At 36.4% G+C, this 10,626-nt stretch overlaps 1 long non-coding RNA gene across 1 annotated transcript; it reads right to left on the reverse strand.

The window, feature by feature from the left end:
• Positions 1–687: 687 nt before the first annotated feature.
• On the reverse strand, positions 688–10,408 carry LOC139978608 (uncharacterized). Its single transcript, XR_011796985.1, has 3 exons — positions 9,849–10,408; positions 2,398–2,536; positions 688–1,008 (listed from the first exon to the last, which is right to left on the reverse strand). It is a non-coding gene; the product is annotated as an uncharacterized lncRNA (long non-coding RNA).
• Positions 10,409–10,626: the final 218 nt, after the last annotated feature.

A 10,626-nucleotide genomic window follows, 5' to 3' on the forward strand; every position in this document is an offset into this window, starting at 1 on the left:
TGACTCAAGAGTAACCCTAAGATTGGCAACTAGAATTCCATTTGGGAACTGCCATTGGGAATTTCATTGGGAATAATATAGGGAATGCCATTTGGGAATGGCTAAAATTTGTCAAGAACTGGGAATGCCATTTAGGAATGACTCAATAGTGACCCCGAGATTTGCCAAGCACTGGGAATGCCACTGGGAATACTATTGGGAATGCCATTGGGAATACTGTTGGGAATACTACTGTGATTGCCATTGGATATACTATGGGAATGCCATTGGGGTTACCATTTGAGAGTGCCTCAAGAATGGCCCCAAGATTGGCCGAGAACTAAGAATGCCATTTGGGAATGACTCAATAGCGAACCTTACTTGGCCAAGTGTGGCCCTTATAAGATCGACACAACGATAAGTCAAGAGCACCCATTGCAGTGATGACCCTTCCTGCATGGCCATCCCGGCTTCAAGGTAATGGTTGAAGGAGTGTTAGAATAAAGAAACCATTGACACTTGCCTCTGTTTCGACCCTCATTCTGGTTCTTGTTGCTATTATTTTCTTTAGTTTAATACGTAGACAAAGAGGAAATAATTCAGATATCAAATCGGTGTAAATCAAAGCGCAATAGAATACTGCAACGGATTTACATTTGTCTTGTGCATTATAGATTGTTCATACGAGGGAGTTGTTATGGAACAACTCCCTGGTCATACGTACGTCAAATAGTTGATGTTGGTGAATTTATTGAACAGAAAGCGTTACGTGTTGTCGAATATGCTTTACAGAAAGATGAATGGCAGTGGCTTTTATTAGCTCCTAATTTTGAAGATAAAACTAGATATATTATACGACGCAGTTAAAAGAGACGGTTCGCCAACACACATCATACTGTGTAAATATCTTACAATGGAAGTACAAGTAAAATAAATCGATTGGATGCATCCGGTTATAAAGGCTGGTTGTTCGGCCATTGTGCCCTTACACGTTGATTACTGTAACTAGATGAGTGGGGAACAAAGGATCTGTACACGGAGAGAGAAAGAGGGAGAATAGAAATCACCATCACTTTGGTTGATTTTGAAATAGACCTCATATCGCACACATTACTTTACTAAGTTTAAATATCATCAAAACAAAGCGGACATTTGGAAAGATTTAAACATTATTCTGAATATTAGTACACAAAAGAAAGCAAAGGCCACAAACATCATTCGATTATACTAGGATTTTTTTATTCTAATATAAAATAACAACATTATGAATACGAATGAAATGAAATGCCAAACTATGATAGTCTGTATCCCTTGGAATCGCTGCCTCGCTTGTGCAACAAACGACAATCAAGGCGACATGTAGTCATAGATCCCGTATGCTAACAACACAACTAATACTACGCAAACTAAACTATGGCAAGGATGGATGAGAAATACCGTAAAAGGTGTTGGACCATAATTATGCTTAACTTTGAAAATTCGAAATCTTAGGAATGAGGGGTGTGGATGTGTGGTCATAGAAAGATATTTCTATGTTCGGTGTTTCAAAGTTTAGAGGGCAAAATGTGCACATTGAGGTATACTTAGATCATAAAATGAGGTCTTTACTATAGCTATACAAGCAAGGTTGTGGTCATAAATAATATTTTAATTTTTAAAACAAAATCCTCCGACCGGCTATTCGAGAAACCAAGCGCCCCACCTCCCCCCCCCCCCCTCACCACACCCCTCCGGTCCCCTTAGCGTACGACATTGACTGCGAACACTTCCGGAACAACTTGAAAAACCTGAAATGCTTAACAAAGTGGGACCATGTGGTCTCTTACTTTACTAAAACCCCGTCAATGAGAACATTTTAGGACGTTCAGTAAAATACTGTCATCGCGATGGATGCTTTTGTCTCTTCTGCGATCATGAATGCCAACTCTAGTATGCATGTCTAACTGCATTGACACGAACTACATGTAGGTTTTTCTTGTCAGTCTACAGTAATTAATTAAAATTTCACTTTGCTTCTTATACGTTACAGACTGCTGGCACCATACTTAAACATAAGGTACATGGAACCATGGCGCTACTTTATTTCGTCATTGTAGCAACGAAACCGTTGACATCTTAGTTGAAGTCCGAAGTTGTATACGAAACAACAAGTAATTTGTTGTGCTAAATTAGTGGCATGGACACTCTTTTTTCACTTCGATGTACTAATTGCTGACCAAACTCATATCTGTCGTTGCTTTAAGCGGCAAACAAAACTTGTACATAGATGAGGCATGGGACGCCTTGATCCTTTTCCATGGATATCCTGATTACTGCGTTATGTTAAGGGTTAGAGGGACCATGACAAAATACCCCAAAAGCACAAAACACAGCTTAAGAAGTAACATACGCAGATATATAGGTATTGTTTACACACACCTGTGGTTAAGTCAGTTTCTGCCCCATGAACGAAATAACCTCCTCTAATGTAAATCCAAGACCAAGGTAAGTTGACCGAAACTTTTCATAACATCTCAGGCGTCCCCCAATATCTAAGTGCGAGGTCAACTCTCATCTACTGAAAAATGAAGGTATCCGTATCATTTTAGGCCTTCGAATGACATCGAATTAATATTAAATTATTTTATATTGAAATAACGCACAATTTCCAAGCACTTACTACTCGCAAAGCGATGAGACAGACAAACTTGAGAAACATTAGATTAATTCAACCAACAAAAATCAACAGCAATATGTTTAGTATTAAGGCAAGTTAGGCATAGGCTAGAATGTACTAATAAACATCGCATAATACCAGTATGAATTATGTGTTACACAATAAACATATATAGGACCAATGGCAACACTAAAGTGACCATCCACTAGCAGTTCTTTCTTTACCTTTGTGAGAATAGTCAAGTGTATATCTAATTTGTTTTATCCATTTATCTTGGTCCCAAGTAGTCTTAATAATATTTCTTCACGTCCTTGAGTCGCTGAATTCAGCCATTTTATTGTCACTGGTCGCTAAACCATCCAGTGACAATCGTAAGAAAAGTTAAACAGTGTCAACTTTGCACGACAACTCAAAATTTGTTCGCGCGCGACAGATGTTGAGCAAGATTCTATTCGCACGCTGCGATCAAGTTGTGCGCAATTTTGAAAGAAATCGTGGACCATTTTGTCGTGAACGATAATTCCTCACGACAAGAGGAGAAGCCATCTACACGTACCGACAAAATCGTTCACGACAGTTTCGGCTTATAAGAAATCGTAGACGATTTTGTCGTGTCGTGTCGTGTTAATGCGCCTTTACATTGAGACTGAATTTAACGCAGAGGCAAAAATTTTCCACAATGCCAGATTGCAGATATATGGTTAGGTCTTAGCATTGGTAATAAACTGTGTTGTGTCTCTGCATGTTATCGCCACCCAAGGGGTAACATCAAACACTTTTTGGATTCACTCGAGGATAATTTGAACTCATCTTTTATTCCGCACATATGTATTATTGGAGGCGATTTCAATATTAATTTATTAAATATAGAAATCAATGTAATTTGTGGGGACTATACGAAGCTAACGCTTTGTAACAATTTCATTCCTATACAATCACCTTACCAACCAGAATCGGCCACTCAAGCGCATCCCTTATTGACAATATCTTTGTCAGACTTCCCAACAAGCTACTTGACAAGAAACTGTTTCCGGTAACTTATTTACCGAATTAAGCGATCATCTTCCCAGTTTTTGTATAATCGAGGGGTTCAGAAATACCAAATTAGATAGACCTCATATTATATTTTACAATCAAGATAATTTTAATAAGTGTATCCAATCTTTGGCATCTTTTGATATGTCATTTATTTATAATAATACTAATGTTAATATCGCTTATAATAATTTCAATTTCAATTTCCCAACATCATATTCACTTTCCTCTGGTGATAATTTCTGGGGGGGGGGGGGGACTCCAAGACAAACCATGGATTACACCTGGCATCATGTAGAATATTTCAACTAAGAATAGTATTCTCTATCGTAAATACCTTAAGAAGGTCACTGCTGTACTGCTGTATGCTTTCTTCGTATCGTCGTATCTTACGACGCATCATCAGGTCAGCACAATCTGCGTATCATGAAAGCATATTAACCCGGAGACCTTCCTCTTCTAAGCAAGCTTGGTCTGTTATAAACACTCGTGTTAAAGGTAAAGAGGAGACCCAGTCTCCACCTGTAACTAATGTTTCTTACTTAGGACTTATATATTCAGATTATCATGTTGTTGGAAACTGTAAATACTAGTCGTTTTCAGCTTGTTATGGTTAAAAATGAGTTAGGTTAAGTTCATGACCTTCAGAAAGCCTTTGACACAATCGATCACTCTATTCTGTTAAAGAAATCATATCACTATAGTGTTCGTGGTACGGCATACCATATCTTGGTTATCTATTTATATACAGGAAGCAATATATTTATTTTAATGGCAGGCTATACTTACTCTAATTACTTAAATGTCAATACCGGTGTCCCCCAAGGATCCGTCCTGGGACCCCTGCTATTCCTTATTTATGTCAATGATATTCACAAAGAGTTGCCGAACGTGTCTACTCTTCTTTATATGCAGATGAATACTAATGTTTTACTGTTTGATTGTTAAGACCTAAACAGCGCGGCGACGCGGCCGCAGTATACACGTTACGTGTGTTATGCTACCACTGCATGAAACTGTGCTATACATCACGTATATTTACATACAGGATTTACACTGTACAGTGGCAGTATATTAAAAATACCGTGTCACGTGAGTAACGGTGTACCAGCGAAACCTATGAAATTGGCACGCCCTCTAAAAATTTCCTAGCTGAGAGAATGCCTTTAATCGCTAAGTTTCCTCAGACTTTGAGACAACGTAAGTATTTGTTTGACTGTAAACGAGCTTATACCCTCCACTTAAAGGAGGTCAAAATACACCATATATGACGTCAAAGATAAGAGTCACTCTTGTCATGATGATGTTACTTTTAATCGTTTATCAATCTGCTACTCTACTAGTACAAAGTAGTTAGATTAATAATTGACGATAAGATTCTTGAACGAACCACATTAACGATCTTTATAAATCCCTTCACAAGTATATTGGTAATTTTTACAACCTAAGAGGAATTCTTTCTGAAGCCATTGCAACTCAAATCTTTCTTTTACTCTTATTTACTCTAAGCTAAGGTATGCCATTGAAATTTATGGTGCAGCTAAAGTGTCATATTTTAGACCGTTTCAAAACCTACAAAATAAATAAATTAAGTTTCAAACAAACAAACCCATAGACGCTATCCTACTGATCTCCTACACAGAGAGAATCATTCGTTTATGATAACAGAGATCCACTCAATTGTATGTGTTTTGTGTTCAATTATTGTAAAAACAATAATAAGTTACCAAATGCTATTTTAATGGCCGTGAGCCATTCTAATGCTCGTAAAGTACTCCATCACTAATCTTTATAGGAATTTAAAGTAACGCTTAGTAAAATTGCTACATCTATATGGCAATCCCTCTCTCAATCTGCTAAACCTGCTACTGTCTTACGTCTTTCAAAGTAAACTTGAGGAGAAACCAGTAGGCAAGTTGACTTTGAACTCAGTTTGTTATTTTACTACCTCTTTACAGTCTATTTATTAAGTCTTTACTATTCTCCTTGTTTGTTTTCTTCTCTCTTATCTCTTTCCTATCTATATCGTGTTGTATGTCTCGAATGTTGTGTATTTTGTTCTTGTTTATAGTCATTAGAGCTTGAAGAAATATTTCCTTGTTTTTCTATAATACCTTCATATATAAAAGGTTCACAATTTTTTGTTCTTTGGAAGACTCATTCAGTGATCTTCGTGACAGTGTAAATTTACCAGCTCTCAAAATATCATTACAGAGATCTATAGAGGATCGGTATATAATGCTGGCAACAAGCTGACGCATTGGCGATACACAAGGGACATTTGCCAAAACATTTACACCGTGTAATCCACAACAAAAGATGAATTGCATCCAAAAACCCAAATGTGTGCCAATATGTGTTGCACTATTTGCACTTGTTATCGCTTTAGAAATAATCTTCTCTTTCACAGTCCTTCCTTCTTCCTTTAAAATACTGAACTCTGAGAAACTGGGCAATTTTCTGAAGGATAAGTCATTTAATTTGGCTCCATCGAACGATGAATCTCTCCAGGAAAACAGCACTGGCGGACACTTTACCCTCCTGTTGAAGGATACCAATACGTCTTTATCGAAAGCACAAACGTTTATCCGAAATGGAGGAGGAATCTTGCTACAAAGTACACTGTTACCTAGACGTAATACCACTGTCAGCAAGGGTCCACACATCAATGTTGGCTTTTATGAAGGATACAGAAAGACATGGTTGTATTCAAGAATATTTCTAGCCCCAGAGCCATCGAGAATGTGTACATGTAAACACGACGGCATCACCTTTACAACGAGCGTTAGTCTGGAGAAAAACGCCACAAGAACTGGTAGATTTGACATTTTGTTTATTCCACAAGATGTCGGATTTAGTCGTGTAAAGAATACAGTTTGGGATGTCATCTTGTCAAAGTCATCACCAACTCAAAGGAGATTATACGCCACATTTGAAGGCGCTAATAAACTAAAATTCTTGGCATTGCGTCCACCTTACAAAAAGAAAATATTTCACTGGTCATGGACATATCATTCTAAATCCGATTTCCCAATGCCTTATGGGTACTATGCTTTGAAATCTCCAACATATTTCGTTAAGAATACCACGTCTTCTGCAAGGCAAACAGAACCAAACTGGGCGAGACGTAAAACCAAATTAATGGCGTGGATGTCAACCTGGTCATCCACGAGTTGGAAGCGAGCAGCTTTCGTCAAAAAATTACAAACGTATTTGTCTGTTGACTGTTTCGGGGAAAAATTAAAAAAATGTCCAAGAAACACACCCATGTGTGAGCAGACTTTACGAAAGTACAAATTTTATTTAGCTTTGGAAAATAGTTGTTGTTCTGAATATATTACGGAGAAATTTTGGAGAACATTGGCTTGGGACATTGTACCCGTGGTAGTCGGATCTCCGCGAGTTGAATACGAGCGACATGCTCCACCAAATTCATTCATATATGCAGATGACTATGATACAATGGAAGATCTTGCTGATTATATCTTATACCTAGACAAAAACGATAATGAATACAACAGATATTTCCATTGGAAAGTAGAAGGTAACGTCGTTTTAAACTATCCCCCCATTCAAAATCATATCGTTAAACATCATATTCCTCCTGAAACATTTTTCTATTCATGTACTGCTGTTTGTCGTGTTAGTAGAAAGTACATTGAAGAAGTGAATGTTGTCACAGAGGAAACGTCGTCTTCTTCCTTTGATCCCGGTGTATCATGGTGGTATAATTCGTGCACAACATGTGGACAACATGCGTGGATAAGTATGGCATAATTCATAAAATCATTGAATAACTGAAAGTTGGCTACGCAACATTATTTGAGGTATCACACTGTCTCCAACTCCCCAATGGATCGCCAATGGCATATCTAAGTATGGATATACATAGAGCGTCAGGACGGCAGACTTAACTATTTATCTAATTAACATTTTGATAAAAATTAAAATGTAATTGGTGTATCGTGTCTTAGAGAAGAACTATCCATGGGCTTAACTATCTTACATATTACATACTACTACCATTCGACTACAACTACAGATCGACCACATAAGGTATCAATACTATCAAACGTTATTGAAACGTTCTTTCGAAACATACCATTTCCTGATGTTAATAATAATAATAATAATAATAAATGTGGCCGAGTGGATAAAGAAGCCATGATGCTTAGCAATCGGGAGGTTCGGGGTTCGATAACCGGCCGGGTCATAGTAAGGCGTAAAAGGTATAAAATGACTTTTTAACTTTCAAAGATTCGAAATTTGCGTTAAAATGTTGATGCCACCCGACGTGTGGGTTGTAATCCATAAGCCCTCGTGGGCTTCTTCCACATTCGCGGTGGCTTAAGCGTGGTTAAAATAAGTGCATGTTTATTATTATTATTATTATTATTATTATTATAAATGGTCAAATGGAAAGCAGAGTTTAGGGGTTTCAATTGTTAAGGTATTGGAGTGCGAGATGACAAGTTCGCAAGGTGGCGAGTGAGCGAGGTGACATCAAAGATCGCTTTGATTTAGGCAGTGTAATGGATTTATATTGATATTTTCGAAAACCAATCTGCAGCTAAAAGACAAAATAAATAAATGGGAAAATATCTGTTCAAAGTAGCAGCGAGGTACTATATATGCTATTTTATAGTTTAGGCATATGCCTTGTTCTAGAGAGGAGCTCTTATGTAACAGAAGCCAAGCTATCTTCATAGGTATTTTTGCAGATGTTTTATTTGTATTTGTTTTAGACAGTAGGTCTAGCTGCTTATTTACGATTCTGTGATATGTTTTATTTTGTTTATCACTAACTTTTGGTGGAAAAAAAGTTTATGCTGCACAGAAACATAATTTTCAAATGTGCAATTACGTAGCACCATGTATCTGCCTAAAGTGCCTATAACATTTTCTCATAGAAAAGTATTGATGTTGTAGATCTGTACTATGGAGATTTGAACAGCAGTCATATACTGGCGAGTGAATTTTGCGTTTTGGCGAGTAGATTTTTAGTTTCATATAATCTATTTGATGTACTTCGTTGATTAAATTTCTGTTTGAACATTCTCGAGGTTGGGTTGGGTGGGTTGGGTGGGTTGGAGATGAGTTGGTAACGGGCATTTCCAAGTTTAAATGTTGGATACCTTTCACCTCCTTTCTTGTTTACATTTTACACGTTTAAGTCACACATATCATTCATGGTTGATTACGAATGTTTGCAGTTTGTTCGATAGTCAAGAACAAAGTGCAGAAAGTACACTCCTGATAAGATGTCAATCGTGAAGCATAGATATTATATGCCATATTTTAAAACTTTATTAGGTGCCTAAGCTTAGATGTACTGGTATAGGCCAACTAGCCTAACGTGATGAAATCTTTCTTCGAATAATCAGGTTGACTATAGGCTATTCGCCAATTCCGCAAGATGCGCGAAATACTCAAGTACACAGTTGGCAGAAGGTTGACGGTTCGGTAAACTAGGAAATTAAAAATGCAAATTTTTATTTGTAGACAGTGTAAGATATGAATACACCCTGTAGCAAGTTTTACCACTTAAAATTCAAATATGGATTATCAAATTCGTGTTTGACGTTTTGAAGTAATAGCTTGCTTTAAATTTGATGTTTGCATCTTCTTCTTTTTTTTTGTGTGCTACTTTCTTTATCTGACCCAAATTTTAATCTAAAGATATTGATCCTCGTAGGCATTTGAAACTAAAATAAAAGTAACTCATTTATATTTTATATTATCTTCGCGGTGGTATAAATAAGAGTCGAGGAGATATATGACTGGCTTGTTCATCGCCGTTCTTGAACAGGGACACAAATTGGCCCAAGGTGGATTTTGAGTTATATAAAGGAAATGAAAAAAAAAACTTATTACATATTCTTTTGATTAAAAGTGAATACAATGAGATGAAAACAAGAAATTATTGCTTGATTGGTTTACCGAAATACATATGTTGTCCAAATTATGACACTGTAACAAGATTTTGGACACAAAGTTTCTCAAAGCTTTAAATACCATGGTAACAGTTGTTCAAAACCGCCAGAAAACATTCATCTAAGTGTAATACATCTAATAAAGAATCGTGGCAATTTTTAGTAAATTATAACAAAATTCGGACCAGTCCATTTTTAGTGCTTTTAAGTAACTTTTAATGATATTTTTATAAGTTAATACATACCGGTATCGTAGAATTTCCTACTTAAAGGAGCCTTCCAAAAAAGTTAGTAAATTTTCCTAATAGCCTATAGCTGGATATCTTTGCCATCCGGAGCAGTTATAAAATAAAATTCAAGCCATTTGTTTTTAAATTCATGCTTGAACCACGAAATGTTAAGATATAATGTTGTGTCTAAAAGTCACCCGTTAACACCAATGACACTAATAGAAATAACGGTTACATGGGCTCCTTAAGTTCTTTCTGGTTGAATAATGTTAATAGCGGCGCCCTATAAAGTTATATCTTCCGCCATTAGAATTCGTAGAAACACACAATGGTCGGTATCTCCACGTTCCCATTTAGGTTCTGACTTACCGGCTGAGCATTTTGGTATCTCATTTTTCAGTCTATACACAATGTAATGGAAGTTCATAATCGCATCCTTCATAATGTCATACCAATGACTTTCACCTCTCTAATGTCCTCTTTATTGCGAACGTATGGAACGTCATGTTAACATATATTTAATAATTACAGATATCTTCAATTTAATTCGAGATATCTGCAATTAATTTCAGATATCTCGAATTAACTTAAAGATATCTTTAATTATTTAAAATATCCTAAAATTCGATTCGAGATATTAAAAATTGCATTTTCGATATCTTTAATTTGATTTAAGATATCTCAAATTGATTTTAAGGTATCAAGAAATAAATTAAAGATATTTTAAGGTGGGAAACATTATTTAAGATATCTTGAATTGAACTCGAGATATCCGATATTGGATTCGAGATAT

Source organism: Apostichopus japonicus, chromosome 13, assembly GCF_037975245.1.
Source record: "Apostichopus japonicus isolate 1M-3 chromosome 13, ASM3797524v1, whole genome shotgun sequence".
NCBI lineage: Eukaryota > Metazoa > Echinodermata > Holothuroidea > Aspidochirotida > Stichopodidae > Apostichopus > Apostichopus japonicus.